The sequence below is a fragment of the Dendrobates tinctorius genome, unplaced genomic scaffold (assembly GCF_039654945.1).
Source record: "Dendrobates tinctorius isolate UK_male_01 unplaced genomic scaffold, ASM3965494v1 ptg000072l, whole genome shotgun sequence".
NCBI lineage: Eukaryota > Metazoa > Chordata > Amphibia > Anura > Dendrobatidae > Dendrobates > Dendrobates tinctorius.
The window spans coordinates 1,394,422-1,409,806 of NW_027361740.1; positions in this window are offsets into that span (position 1 = coordinate 1,394,422).

A 15,385-nucleotide genomic window follows, 5' to 3' on the forward strand; every position below is an offset into this window, starting at 1 on the left:
AATGGAGAAAAGTGAGGGAGATGGAGGCTGAACTAACCACAATGCTTTGCAAAGGCTACCAGAATGCACTGCAAAGCTTACCATAATGCATTGCAAAAGGAGGGAAAAGATTCAGACATATGGAAATGAAAAACAATATAAGACTGCGAATATGACACTGGTCACTAGAGGGAACCAAAAAACACTGAAAACAATACAGTCTAGGTACATTTAGATTTGTCCATATTCTCACCAGTAAATTATTGGAAATATAAACAAACAGATAATCAAAGATTATGAATCAGATGTCAGAGACAGAACACTCACACACACTTAAATAATAATTGATGCACGCAGCACACATGTGAAAAAAGGTAGGTAGGTCTTCAGGCTTTTTTTGAAGATTCCCACGGTAGGTGAACGTCTGATAAGTTGTGATAGAGAGTTCCAGATAAGGGGGGATGCACGGGAAAGATCTTGTATGCAATTGTGGTAAGAGGAGATAGCAGAGGAGTAGAGGAGATCTTTGTTGTGAGTATCAGAGGTTGCATGCAGGTAAATATCTGGAGACTAGGTCACAGTTGTATGGAGATAGGCTTTATATGCCATGATTAAAGTTTTAGATAGAAGGAGAAGTGGATATTACCCACGCTGCTGTGTTAATAACAATCCAGGCATATGGATAAAAATGTTGATATTTTATTCACCATTCTCTTAACCCATTTCAAAGTTCATATAACTTCTTCCTCAGGAGATGCAAAAGTGTACAATATCCTTCCATACTGTTTATATAGATGCAGACATTCAAATCTGGCGCCAAGAGACAATCACATGTCAGAACAGTGTCAAAGTTCATAGGGATGGCGCATAATACCACATATGACAATATATGTTAGAAAAATACAAAAAAATTAAAGAAATCAACATTTTAATATTTGAACATCCTTATTTTCTTTTATAGGTATATTACAACAGAAGAAAAAGTCAAAAAGCGAAATAAAAAGGCTGCAGAAAACAGAAAGAAAGTTTTTTTCATATATACACACTGCAAATCTGAACTCACTCAAAACATATGTGAGCAAGAAATTCACCAGTTCATCAAGTGGTCGAGACACACTTCAAGTTCAAAGAAACCATTGAAAAAATATATATACATACATGTTGTTAACATTACCACCATCAGTGAATATTAACTCCTTCCCGACATATGACATACTATCCCTTCAAAGTGACCCAGGCCCGTATGACCATGGATGGGATAGTACGTCATGCCCTTTAATGCGATACCATGACTTAAGTCGCGCTTATCACATTAAAATTCCGATGCCATCTTACCTTAGGGAAGATGGTGTCGGCATCCCGGGCTTTGATCCCACCCCCCGGCCTCCCAAGAGCTGTGATTGGCTGTTCAATTCTGAACAGCCAATCGCAGCCTTTCTCATTGTATCAGCCAGTCAGATTGGCTGAAACAATGAGGCCTCAGGCTAGGATCAATTACCGATGTACTCAATCCCATGCCGGTGCCTGGCAACGCCAGGCTCCGGCGAAAACGCCCTGAATTCGCACAATCGCTGATCGCGTCAATCACACCGCTGTGCACTGCTGGTACCTGCCCGGATCGGTGCTGTATTAGCACCGTTCCTAGGCCGGAGCCTAGGGCCTGCAGAAGCTGGTTGACATGATCGATGTCATCGTGGATCGCGCTAATCACAGGGCACAGCTGTGGTCACGCTGTGACCGCTCTGTCCCCTGCTGGTAGTCTGGCTATGACCTGCCTAGGTTCGGAGCGATCCTAGGTAGTTGCCATGGTCACCAGGGCCAGCAGTGATTCAGGGTCTTCAGTTCCAGGAGGTAGTGGATAAGGCCCAGATATTTGGCACTCCAGAAGGAGTGGGCTCCAGTACTTCTGGAACTGAAAGTGCTCATATCGTACCAGGTCAGCATTTTCCAGGGGTGTTCTCGCCAAATGGAAGAAAATGTAAGCCGCAAAAAAAGGTGCCGAGTGTGTTACAAAAGGGGAATACGCAAGGACACCACTTATCAATGAAACACCTGCCTCGAAAAACCTGGCCTGTGTATGAAAGATTGCTTCAGATTGTACCACACCTCCATGCACTACTAATTTACTTTACAGGAAGCAGAAGATTAGTTCCAAAAAGATGGCACATCTAGATTTGTTCCTTGGGGGTCTAGTATAAAAAATCTTGTCACTTGTGTTTTTTACTGTTTAGGCACATCAGGGGCAATGCAAACAGAACATGACGCCCGCATACCATCCCATCAAAGTCTGCATTCCAAAACGTCACTACTTCCCTTTCGAGCCCCGACGTTTGCCTAAACAGTTTTTCCCACATATGGGGAACCAGCGTACTCAGGACAAATTGGACAACAACTTTTTGGGGTCCAATTTCTCCTGTTACTCTTTGGAAAATTAAGAATTGGGGTCTAAAAGATCATTTTTGTTGGAAAAAATAGGATTTTATATTTTCACACCCGGGCATTATAATCTTTAGTGAAACAGTTGGAGGTTCAAAGTTCTCACCACACTTCTAGATAAATTCCTTAGGGGGTCTAGTTTCAAAAATGGTGTCACTAGTGGGCGGGTTCCCACTGCTTAGGCACATCAGGAGCTCACCAAATGCAACATGGCATCCGATCTCAATTCCAGCCAATTTTAGTTTGAAAAAGTCAAACAGCGCTCCTTCCCTTCCGAGCCCTACCGTGTGCCCAAACAGTCATCCCCCCCACATATATCAGTGTACTCAGGACAAAATGGACAACAACTTTTGGTTCCAATTTCTCCTGTTACCCTTGGGAAAATAAAAAATTGGGGACTAAGAAATCATTTTTGTGGAAAAAAAAATATTTTCTTCTCACTCCCGGGCATTATAAACTTTATTGAAACAATTGGGGGTTCAAACTGCTCACCACACTTCTAGATAAGTTCCTTAGGTGGTCTAGTTTCCAAAATGGGGTCACTTGTGGGGGTTTCCACTGTTTAGGCACATGAGGGGCTCGCCAAATGCGACATGGCGTCCGATCTCAATTTCAGCCAATTTTAGTTTGAAAAAGTCAAACGGTGCTCCTTCCCTTCCGAGCCCTACCGTGTGCCCAAACAGTAGTCCCCCCCCAAGTATGGGGTATCAGCATACTCAGGACAAATTGGAAAACAACTTTTGGGGTTGTGGTGCAGTAACCTCTGTTAAAGCTAGGGGGGGCGCTGCATATGCAACTCAGTATATGCATGTGGGCATTTCCTTGATGGTGAAAGTGACCAGCATGGTTGTAAACGTCCAGTATGTGTTGTAGAGGTTCTCTGCGCTATAAGCCAAAATGGCGTTGTCATGCTGGGACTCGTAGTCCACAAGTTATTTACCTATAAGGGCGGCTTATAGAGCTAGTCAGAGAGCTGGGCGGGATCGGCTAGCCACACATACACCGCCCACATATGGGGGTGGTTTGGGATATATAATGTGACTGAGGTCTGATCACATGGGTTATGTGTTTGATCCTGGTTGGTCAGAGTGCAAGGTCCCGGAAGGGCTTGGTCAGTTGGAAGTGTCTGGGATTGAACTTCCTGAAGAGCACATGGAAAGGCCCAGACCTGATAGAGTCTGTGATGGCTTTGTGTAGGGAAGCTACTGCCCGGCTGTGGCTCTGCAACTGACGACCTAGTGAGCAAGGCACTGTCTAGAACAGTGATCCTAGTGCGGCCGCTTCCCTGATAACCCGTGAGGGATAATCCGTGAGTAATGTTGACTGGGGTCAGTAAGAGACTGTGTTCTGGCTATAGAGCATGCGTGCTGGACATAGCACAGCCTGTGTGCCCACAGGCCTGAGAGAGCGAAGCTCTACTTTGGACATTAAGAATTTGTCTGTCTGATGTAAGACTGCCTTGTGTTCCTGTGACATTGGTTTATGAAGGAAATAAACCACACAGAGTGTTACTTTAAGCAAGAGTGTTCCTGTGTGCCTCAATATCGCAGTAAAGTGATTTAATCCCCGTCCACTCATATGGTGGATCTCTACAGGGTCCAATTTCTCCTGTTACCCTTGGGAAAATAAAAAATTGGGGGCAAAAAGATCATTTTTGTGAAATAAATATTTTTTTTAATTCTATGGCTCTACGTTATCAACTTCTGTGAAGCACTTGGGGGTTCAAAGTGCTCACCTCACATCTAGATAAGTTTGTTAGGGGGTCTAGTTTCCAAAGTGGGGTCACTTGAGTGGGGGTTTCCATTGTTTAAGCACATCAGGGGCTAGTCAAATGCGGCGGCATCCGATTTCAATTCCGGTCAATTTTAGGTTAAAAAAGTCAAACGGCACTCTGTCCCTTCCAAGCCCTGCCGTGCACCCAAACAGTGCCCCCCCCACATAAGGGGTATCAGCATATTCGGGACAAATTGGACAACAACTTTTGGGGTCCAATTTCTCCTGTTACCCTTGAAAAAATTGTTGCTAAAATATCATTTTTGTAAATAAAAAGTTAAATGATCATTTTCCTTCCACGTTGCTTCTGCTCCTGTGAAACACCTGAAGGGTTAATAAACTTTTTGAATGTGGTTTTGATCAGCTTGAGGGGTGCAGATTTTAGAATGGTGTTGTTTTTTGGTATTTTGTGCCATATAGACCCCTAAAAGTGACTTCAAATGTGAGGTGGTGCCTAAAAAAAAAATGGTTTTGTAAATTTTGTTGTAAAAATGAGAAATCGCTGGTCAACTTTTAACCCTTATAACTTCCTAACAAAAACATTTTTTTTCCAAAATTGTGCTGATGTAAAATAGACACGTGGGAAATGTTATTTATTAACTATTTTGTGTGACACATTTCTCTGTTTTAAGGGCATAAAAATTCAAAGTTTGAAAATGGCAACATTTTCCAAATTTTTGCAGAATTTCCATTTTTTTCACAAATAAATGCAAGTTATATCGAATACATTTTACCACTAAAGTGAAGTACAATATGTCACGAGAGAACAATCTCAGAATTGCCAAGATCCATTGAAGCGTTCCAGAGTTATTACCTCATAAAGGGACAGTGGTCTGAATTGTAAAAATTGGCCCGGTCATTAACGTGCAAACCGCACTTGGTGGTTAAGGGGTTAATTGAAAAGCAGAATAAATAATATGATTTAGTGTGTATATATATATATATATATATATATATGTATATATATATATTTATATATATATATATATAAAGTAATAAAAGATAATAAAGGTGAATAAGAGGAATAAATAAAATTACGGTATATACTGTATATATATATGTATATATATATATATAATTGCCTTAAATTGTCCGTCATCCACTTCCGTCTGGATGTCCCCGAATCCCACAATCCACCACTACGCACTGGAAGTACGCCGACCACCATATTGGAATACCCAAGTGATGGGTATTCCAATATGGCACCAGCTGATGGTACCAGGCACTTCCACAGTACCACCAGTGGGATACCGCCGGACCCCCCTGCCTGCCGCCGCTGGACCCGCCACCGGACGCCGCCACTAGACCCGCTGCCAGGACCCCCGCTGCCTGCCCAACCACCTCCGTGCAGTCACAGCCGGCAGGAAAGACCGCGGCTTGTGGCCTGTGCTGGAGATGGGGTGCGGGCGCTCTCTGGTGGCGCCGCACCCCATCTCCAGCACAGGCCGCAAACCACCATCTTTTCCGCCGGCTGCCCGCCGCCAAGACCCCCCCGCCGCCGGACCTGTTGCCGCTGGACCTGCCGCCGCCGCGCCCTCTGGTGGCACCGCACCCCATCTCCAGCATAGGCTGCAAAACACCGTCTTTCCTGCAGGCTGTGAGAGGGGTGTAGCGAGGGGGTATAACGAGAGGGGTATAACGAGAGGGGTGTAATGAGGGGGAGTAATGAGAGGGATGCCTGACTACACGTGCCGAATCCAGACGCTGCCTGCCCACCCACCTCCGTGCAGTCACAGCTGTCAGGAAAGACTGCGACTTGAGGCCTGTGCTGGAGATTGGGTGCGGCCACCCTCTGGTGGCGCTGCACACCATCTCAGCACAGGCCACAAAACACTGCCTTTCCTGCCAGTTGTGACTGCACGAAGGTGGGTGGGCCGCCACCCCCAGCGCCACAAAGCTGCCTCCATCGTGATGTTACTGCCCTCCCGATGTGATAGCATTGGGCACACATCTAGTCTACTATATAATCGTCTTATTCTGTCTGTAATGGAAATCCCGAGGCGCTGATTGGTCGTGCCTGGCCGGCCGCGACCAATCAGCGCATTCGAACGACGCACTCCTCCTTCGGGAGATCTGCGGAGAGAGATTCTAGAATACCCGATGTGTTAGAATCGGGCCACCATCTAGAATATGAATATGCGTGTCACCTGTGCAGTTAATTAAAAAATCCACATATTTATATAACATATATTAATTGCTTCCATGATGCTACCATTATTCATTCATTAATTCGCTAACTTAAATTAATAAAATAGGAACCAGTTAAATATATTAGATAAATACCATAAAAAAAGACAACCCATAAAAAATTACTTCTTTATAGTTACATTTTAACTGTAAAGCTATGCTGAAAAAAGGGGCAAATGATAGAAATCCACTACAATTAATATCCACTTGTGAAGGAACATTCATTTGGACAGGGACTCACAACATCCCCATTTGTATGATATCATCAAGGATTCAATCAATTCACTGTTTAGTGTTAAAAGCATCAGCCGGTGTAATGGATGTTACTGCAGATTGCAAGCTTATCGGAAGAGGAAGGTCTTCAGGCTTTTTTTGTAGATTCCAAATGGAGGTGAGAGTCTAATAAGTTGTGATAGAGAGTTCCAGATTAGGGGGAATGTACGGGAAAAATCTTATATGTAATTGTGGCAAAGGAGATAAGAGAGGAGTAGAGAAGGAGATCTTGTGAGTATCGGAGGTTGCATGCAGGTAAATATCTGGAGACTAGGTCACAGATGTATAGAGACAGGCTTTATATGCCATGGTTAAAGTTTTGAACTTGAGCCTGGGCAATAGGAAGCCAGTGAAGGTATTGACAGAGTAGAGGCTGGGGAATAGCAGGGGGACAGGTAGGCTAGTCAGGCAGCACAGGTTTAGATAGATTGGAGGGGTGCAAGAGTGTTATACATGAGGCCACAGACCAGAAGGTTGCAATAGTCGAGGTGGGAGGTGATGAGGTCATGCACTAGTGTTTTTACAGATTCTTTGTTAAGGAATGTATGTATCCAGGAAATACTTTTGAGTTGGAGTAGGCAGGTAGTGGAAAGCGATTAGGTATGTGGCTTGTAGGAGACATCAGAGTCAAGGATTAGGCAGCGAGCTTGGGGAATGGGGTGAGTGAGCAGCCATTGACTTTGATGAATAGGTCTGTTGGGGGGTTGAGTGAGACGGGGAAAGATAGCAAATTTTGTTTTGTCCATGTCAAATTTTAGAAATCGAGCAGAGAATAAGGATCATATTGAGGATATGCATTGTGGGAAACTAGTCAGTAAGGAGATGATATTGGGTCCAAAGTGGTAAATCTGTGTGTGATCAGCATAGAGATGATACTGAAAGCCATGGGACTCTATGACTATAAGAGGCACTATAGAGGCACTACGATTTTTCATAAAACAGTTTTTTTCCTATTTTCCACCCCAAAATTTTGGGTGCGTCTTATAGTCTGAGGCGTCTTATAGTCCGCAAAATACGTTTAAAAAATGATGCTAATGTAAAGTAGACATGGGGTAAATTTCATTTATTAACTCTTTTGTGTGACATAACTCTCTTGTTTAAGAACATAAAAATTAAAAGTTTGAAATTTGTTAAATTTTCAAAATGTTTGCCAAATTTCTGATATTTTTACAAATGAACACAAGTTATATTGAATAAATGTTACCACTATCATGAAGTACAATATGTCACTGAGAAATTGATCTCAGAATAACTGGGATCTGTTGAAGTGTTCTAGAGTTATTATCTCATAGGCCAAAACAGGCACAGGAGGGGGGAAAGTTGCTAAAGGCGTTATACACAACAGGACACCGGAATAATGTAATAGATAAGACAAGTGATGTGAAGCAAAACTATCAGTATGGGAGAAGGAGAATCAGATGTGGCCATAAATATTGGAACAGTTCATAGATAAGGAGTATGAAAGTTTTATTGTCCTGTGATGGAGGTTTGGTCCATGGTCCTGATGCCCCTAAATGCTCTGAGGAGCACATTCCTTAGTTGGATGTAGAAAGACATAACTCCATGCAACACATTCATTACTGCTCTGAGTGTGAAAGTTTTTTGTGCTATTCTATATCTGATAAAGAGATCTGCAAAGCTCGCTGTTTGTTACCATCTTTTCATATAGCCATTAAAAGGTAGCAAGTGCAACCATTGAGGACTCTCAAATGATAATATTTTTCTTTATACTGGCTAACACGGCACAAACATACATTTTTCCATGTCGGCATCAGTAACACATTTCCTGATCTAACTAATTGGCATCTACATGATATGGAGCAGGTGGTCAAAAGTGTGTGCAAATCCATAATGCATTAGGCAAATGGATCACCCCCAGGGCTGTGGGATTACTCGGTACCGGGCCAGTGTCTCAAAGGGATGTGTCACAGCGGCGGTGACCCAGTCCGTGGCCCTGGGTGTCCATGTAAAATAGGTGGAATGAAGGTGAATAAAGTTTATAGGTAGATAATTCGTGACGCCACCTGTGGTACTCGGCAATGGAGGTGTTAAGCCAACGCTGTGGTGCAGATCCTCTGGGATAGATGGTATAAGGAAGCAAAGATGGAATAGCTCTCCACAGGTAGAGCTGTAGTCCCAGGGCAGTAGTAGAAGATGTTGAGGTAGATGGTGTAGTGATAGGCACAGAGATGTAGTAGTGCTGAGTGGGTTGGTGCAGGAAGAAGGCAATGACACAGCTGAGTGCAGTTCCAATTATTTTACTCACGTTTCTGGCACAGACCGGTGCCCACTTCAGTGCCGCAGCCTCCAGGTCAGGGGCTCAGCCAACTCCCAGGCAGATGGAATACACCCTTCCAGGACTCCATTCCATGTGCGTTTCCTGAACGTCTCCTTTCTAGCACTAATCTGAAGTATTTGTAGTTCTGAATTACACTCAAGTTCCTCCTTCTTGATGTTACTTATAACTCCATTCATATGACAGGCAGCTGTAGCCTGCTTTGGGGACTCCATACAATCTAGCCTACACCTAGCTTACACACGTTGCTGCTGTGTCTTCGAGTCTTAGGTGGGAATAAAGTGGTCACAACTTCTATTCCTCCAGTTTCTGCTGTAGGATCATTAGTATCACACACAGCCTCGGATACCGGCGCCCGGCCTTGGCGCATTAAACTTAGGAAAGGGCTCTGCACTAGCCCCAATTCCCAGTCTCTCTCCTCCTCATGTTCCGTTCTTATCTATCTTCCATCTGAACAACTGATCCTTCTTTCTTTCTCTTTCCTTGCCAACAGCTCCAGCTAACAGGGAGCTGCTGAAAACATGTCCCCTCAATTTAACACTCAACTACTCCAGTACCGAGATTAATTTTTTGGACACCATCATTAAGCTAAAAAACAATGAAATAGAGACATCCCTGTATCAGAAGCCAATCGACCGTCCAACATACCTTAAATGGGACAGTTTCCATCCAAAACACATAAAGAACTCTATTATCTATAGCCAAGCCATCAGATACAATCGTATATGTTCCAACCCCATGGATAGAGACAAACACCTTGGTCGCCTCAAAAAGACCTTTTTGAATCAGGGTTACCATCCAAGAACAATTGAAAACCAAATTACAAGAGCCACCAGATTGTCAAGGAATCACCTGCTACATTACAAAGCTAAAGAAGAAAATAACCGAGTGCCTCTAGTAGTCACCTACAACCCAAATCTGGAGGTGCTAAGGGGAGCTGCACGGAAATTACAACCTTTACTACAAAAAGATGCCCGATTAAAATCCATTTTTCCAGACCCCCCACTGCTGTGTTTTAGGCAGCCCCCAAATTTAAGAAGCATCATTGTCAGAAGCTCCCTGTCCTGTCCAACAGCTGCAGGAACCTTTCCTTGCAACCAGAAAAAATGTAAAACCTGTCCATTTATAATGACCACGGACAAGATAAAGATCCCCAACTCACATCAGGACTACAAGATCCCAGGTACTTTCACCTGCATTACATCTAATGTGGTATACTTAATTATTTGTACTAAATGTCCAACTGGGGGTCTGTATGTGGGGGAGACAGGGCAAAAGCTTAGAACAAGGATGAATGCTCATCGTCACACAATAAGAGAAAAAAGAATGGATCTACCTGTGGCAAAACATTTCTGTATCCCTGATCACAGCAGCATGGATATGAAATTACTGGTATTGAAAGGTAACTTCACATCTCAGAGAGAGAGACGAGTTTGGGAGTACAAATTTATGACGAACTTTGACACTCTCAGTGCTGGAATGAATGTGTCGCATGGATTTATGTCTTTTTACATCAATTAAGGAATTTCCTTTTAAAACCTTGCGGGGCAACACAGAACTAGACCCCAATCAGAGGACCATAAAACATCCAGACTCCTTATCTATGAACTGGTCCAATGTTTATATTTATGTTTCTCCCTCTCCCATATTGATAGTTCTGCTTCACGTCACTTGTCTTATCTATTGCATTTTTTCTAGGCTGTATTGTGCATAAATATGTGACTTCAGATGTTGTATTAGTCTAGCCTGATGAAGAGACCTGAGTAGTCTCGAAAGCTTGCAATGTATTACCATCTTTTCAGTTAGCCATTAAAAGGTATCACCTACTGAGGACTCTCAATCCTGAATATTTTTCTATCCACTGGCTAACACGGTACAAAGATATACATCTTTCCTGTATCATTTCTGAACAGAATGTTAATAAATGCTGCAGTATTAATTAATGTGAAGGGTCAATTCAGCCTCTATGTGCCATGTCTTGTGGGAACACATTTATCCCCCAGTATACCTAAAAAAGATCTCATATAGATATTTAGTGTATGCACGTGTGTGTGAGAGAAAAGACGTCTGCACTTTACTGTGAAAAGCCAGTTTGTCTGAGTTGTTGTGTCATAAGAGGCCAACAATAGACTTGCTGCCAAAGTTTTGAAATGCTATGGGCTAAGGCTTTAAACACTGAATGAATCAGAGTAAGTTCTTTACATCTCTTCTTTTATGCTCCTGAAGGCTTCCGTCTCTAGGACATGTGAAAACCAGTTGTGACTGTTCCTAAAATAACAGAGGCATCTGAGTTAAGTACTAATAGAACCTTTTTTGTTTTTGTCATTCACTGTTATCCTGAGGACACTAAAAAAGCAGGGAAAGGGTATGTACCGTGTGTGCGGATGAAAACATTTCAACATGGGAACGACTGGTCCACTTCCAAAGGGATTATAATCCAATTTCTTTATTACCAGTTATAAAGAGTCATTAATTTTCATCGGCATTATTAGAACAAGATGGTGTATGGAAATCATTTCTCCACAGGTCAGCAAGCAGGGCTGTATTAACATCAATATATAGATGGCAATTAGTCCATAAATATGCAAACAAAATGTACTTCCGCTCACTTCCGTTAATCTTTAATCTATTAAACTAGTTCTCATTTTAGTTTTTCCATTGCTTCACTTACATAAGCTCTAACAACAGCAAACCATCTGTAAATGCATGGACAATTATTTATTCACCTAAATTGAGAAACTTTCCATCGTCAGCAGTGGTGTAACTAGAGTGTTATGGGCCTCAGGGAGACCCTAAAAAATAATACAAATACAATATATAAATGTGACAACAAAATCTAGACGAAAAAGATAATTTTCTAATTAATACATCTAAATGAAAGTCATATAGCCAACAAATAACAAATGGCATCCCCAAACTTTTACCCTCTAAAGTAAGACACTATGCAAATAATACCAAATACAGGAGACAAATAATGCTGCCATACCATGAACATACACTACTGTTCAAAAGTTTGGAGTCACCCAGACAATTTTATGTTTTCCATGAAAACTCATACTGTTATTAATCAAATGAGTTGCCAAATGAATTTAGAATCTAGTCCAGACATTGACAAAGTTCGAAAAAAAGATTTTTATCTATTTATAATTTTCTCCCTCTAACTTTGCTTTCGTTAAAGAATGCTCCTTTTGCAGCAATTCCAGCATTGCAGACCTTTGGCATTCTAGCAGTTAATTTGCTGAGGTAATCTGGAGAAATTTCACACCATGCTTCCAGAAGTCCCTCCCACAAGTTGGTTTGGCTTGATGGAAACTTTTTCGCGCACCATACGGTCAAGCTGTTCTCACAACAGCTCAATGGGTTTGAGATCTGGTGACTGCGCTGTCCACGCCATTACAGATAGAATACCAGCTGCCTGCTTCTTCCCTAAATAGTTCTTGCATAATTTGGAGGTGTGCTTTGGGTCATTTCCTGTTGTAGGATGAAATTGGCTCCAATCAAGTTCTGTCCACAGGATATGTCATCATGCATTCAGCGGAATTTGTAGTTATATTCCGCGCTGCCGCAAGGAAGTATTCCAGGACAGAGATATCAAAGATTCACAGTGATTTATTCAATGCGCTTAGGGGGTCTCATGCCCCCTTTGTCAGGAAATACGAAGGGGGTATGAGACCCCCGTAACGCGTTGAATAAACCACTGTGAATCTTTGACATCTCTCTCCTGGAATACTTCCTTGTGGCAGTGCGGAATATAACTACAAATTCCCCTGAATGCGTGATTTCTTCTGGTCGTTGAGGACCTGTGGATCTGCAGCAGCTGCCAGCCTTTATGCTTTTTCTCATCCTAACCAGGTGAGCAAATTTCTTGTTTTTATCTCTCCTTGAAACATGTATAAGACCATATTGTGCTTTTCCGTCTCCTTTTCATTGCACAGGGTATGTCATGGCATTGCCAAATGGAGTGAAAGCCTTCCTTATTCAAAATCCCTTTTACCTTGTACAAATCTCCCACTTTACCAGCACCAAAGCAACCCCAGACCATCACATTACCTCTACCATGCTTGACAGATGGAGTTATGCACTCTTCCATCATCTTTTCAGTTGTTGTGCGTCTCACAAACGTTCTGAGTGATCCAAACACTTCAAATTAGTATTCGTCTGTCCGTAACACTTTTTTCCAATCTTCCTCTGTCCAATGTCTGTGTTCTTTTGCCCATAGTAATCTTTTCCTTTTATTAGCCAGTCTCAGATATGGCTTTTTCTTTGCCACTCTGTCCTGAAGGCCAGCGTCCCCGAGTCGTCGCTTCACTGTAGATTTTGACACTGGCATTTTGCGTGTACTATTTAATGAAGCTGCCAGTTGAGGACCTGTGAGGCATCGATTTCTCAAACTACAGACGCTAATGTACTTGTCTGGTTGCTCAGTTGTGCAGCAGGACCTCCCACTTCACTTTCTACTCTGGTTAGAGAATGTTTGTGCTCATCTCTGAAGGGAGTAGTACATACCATTGCAGGAAATTTTCAATTTCTTGGCAATTTCTCACATGGAATAGCCTTCATTTCTAAGAACAAGAATAGACTGTCGAGTTTCACATGAAAGTTCTTTTTTTTTGGCCATTTTGAGAGTTTAATGGGACCAACAAATCTAATGCTCCCGATTCTCAACTAGCTGAAAGGAAGGTCAGGTTTATAGCTTCTCTAATCAGCCAAACTGTTTTCAGCTGTGCTAACATACTTGCAAAAGGGTTTTCAAGGGTATTCTAACCATCCATTAGCCTTCTTACAAAGCTAGCAAACACAAAGTACCAAAAGAACACTGGAGTGATGGTTGTTGGAAATGGGCCTCTATACACCTATGAAGATATTGCATTAAAAAACAGATATTTGCAGCTAGAATAGTCATTTACCACATTAAGAAAGTATAGAGTGTATCTCTGAATCATTTAATGTTAGCTTCATTGGAAAAAACTGTGCTTTTCTTTCAAAAATCAGCCAAACTGTTTTCAGCTGTGCTAACATACTTGCAAAAGGGTTTTCAAAGGTAATCTAACCATCCATTAGCCTTCTTACACAGCTAGCAAACACAAAGTACCATAAGAACACTGGAGTGATGGTTGTTGGAAATGGGCCTCTATACACCTATGAAGATATTGCATTAAAAAACAGATATTTGCAGCTAGAATAGTCATTTACCACATTAAGAAAGTATAGAGTGTATTTCTGAATCATTTAATGTTAGCTTCATTGGAAAAAGCTGTGCTTTTCTTTCAAAAATAAGGAAATATCTAAGTGACCCTACACTTTTGAACGGTAGTGTATATTATCACCACATAGGGTCTGAGTATAACCACCATCCTGATACTGAGCAAAACTCATTATACCAAGACCAATATACCTGTCACACTCGAGCCTTGGCTGAATGGCGCGAGCCGGGGGGTTGTGGCCCCACTGTGCCACAAACCAGACTACCCTGGAAGGGGCGTGACTACGACAGCTACCTCAGTCTTCACTGGAGCCTCTGATGGTGAGGTCAGGCTTGTGCGGCAGGTAGCTGTCAGGTGCCACTCCAGGATGGTGTCTGGCTGTGGCTGCTGATCCCACTCGGGGACAAGTCACTTGAACAGGTGTAACTAACAGGCAGGCTGAGACACTGGGCAAGCAGGCACGGTTGAGACACAGGGCAAGCAGGCACGGCTTGGAGACACAGGGCAAGCAGGCACAGCTTGGAGACACAAGGCAAGCAGGCATGGCTTGGAGACACAGGGCAAGCAGGCACAGCTTGGAGACACAGGGCAAGCAGGCACGGTTTGGAGACACAGGGCAAGCAGGCACGGCTTTGAGACACAGGGCAAGCAGGCACGGCTTGGAGACACAGGGCAAGCAGGCACGGCTTGGAGACACAGGGCAAGCAGGCACGGCTTGGAGACACAGGTAGGGGCCTGTTCACACAGCAGTGGCAGGTATAAGCAGGAAGAAGTGGAGTATGTTGGAACAGGTTAGGAACTGAACCGCAGGAGTGCGGAGTAGGCGGAGTCACAGGAGTGCTGAGTAGGCGGAGCCACAGGAGTGCAGAGTAGGCGGTGCCGCAGTAGTGTGGAGTAGGCTGGGCGGCAAGGGAGCCGGGCAGGCAGAGCGGCAAGGGAGCCGAGCAGGCAGAGCGGCTAGGGAGCTGAGCAGGCAGAGCGGCTAGGGAGCTGAGCAGGCAGAGCGGCTAGGGAGCTGAGCAGGCAGAGCGGCTAGGGAGCAGACGCACACACAGAGCGGCTAGGGTGCAGACACACAGACAGAGCGGCTAGGGTGCAGACGCACAGACAGAGCTGCAAGGGTGCAGACGCACAGACAGAGCTGCAAGGGTGCAGATGCACAGACAGAGCTGCAAGGGTGCAGATGCACAGACAGAGCTGCAAGGGTGCAGACGCACAGGCAGAGCTGCAAGGGTGC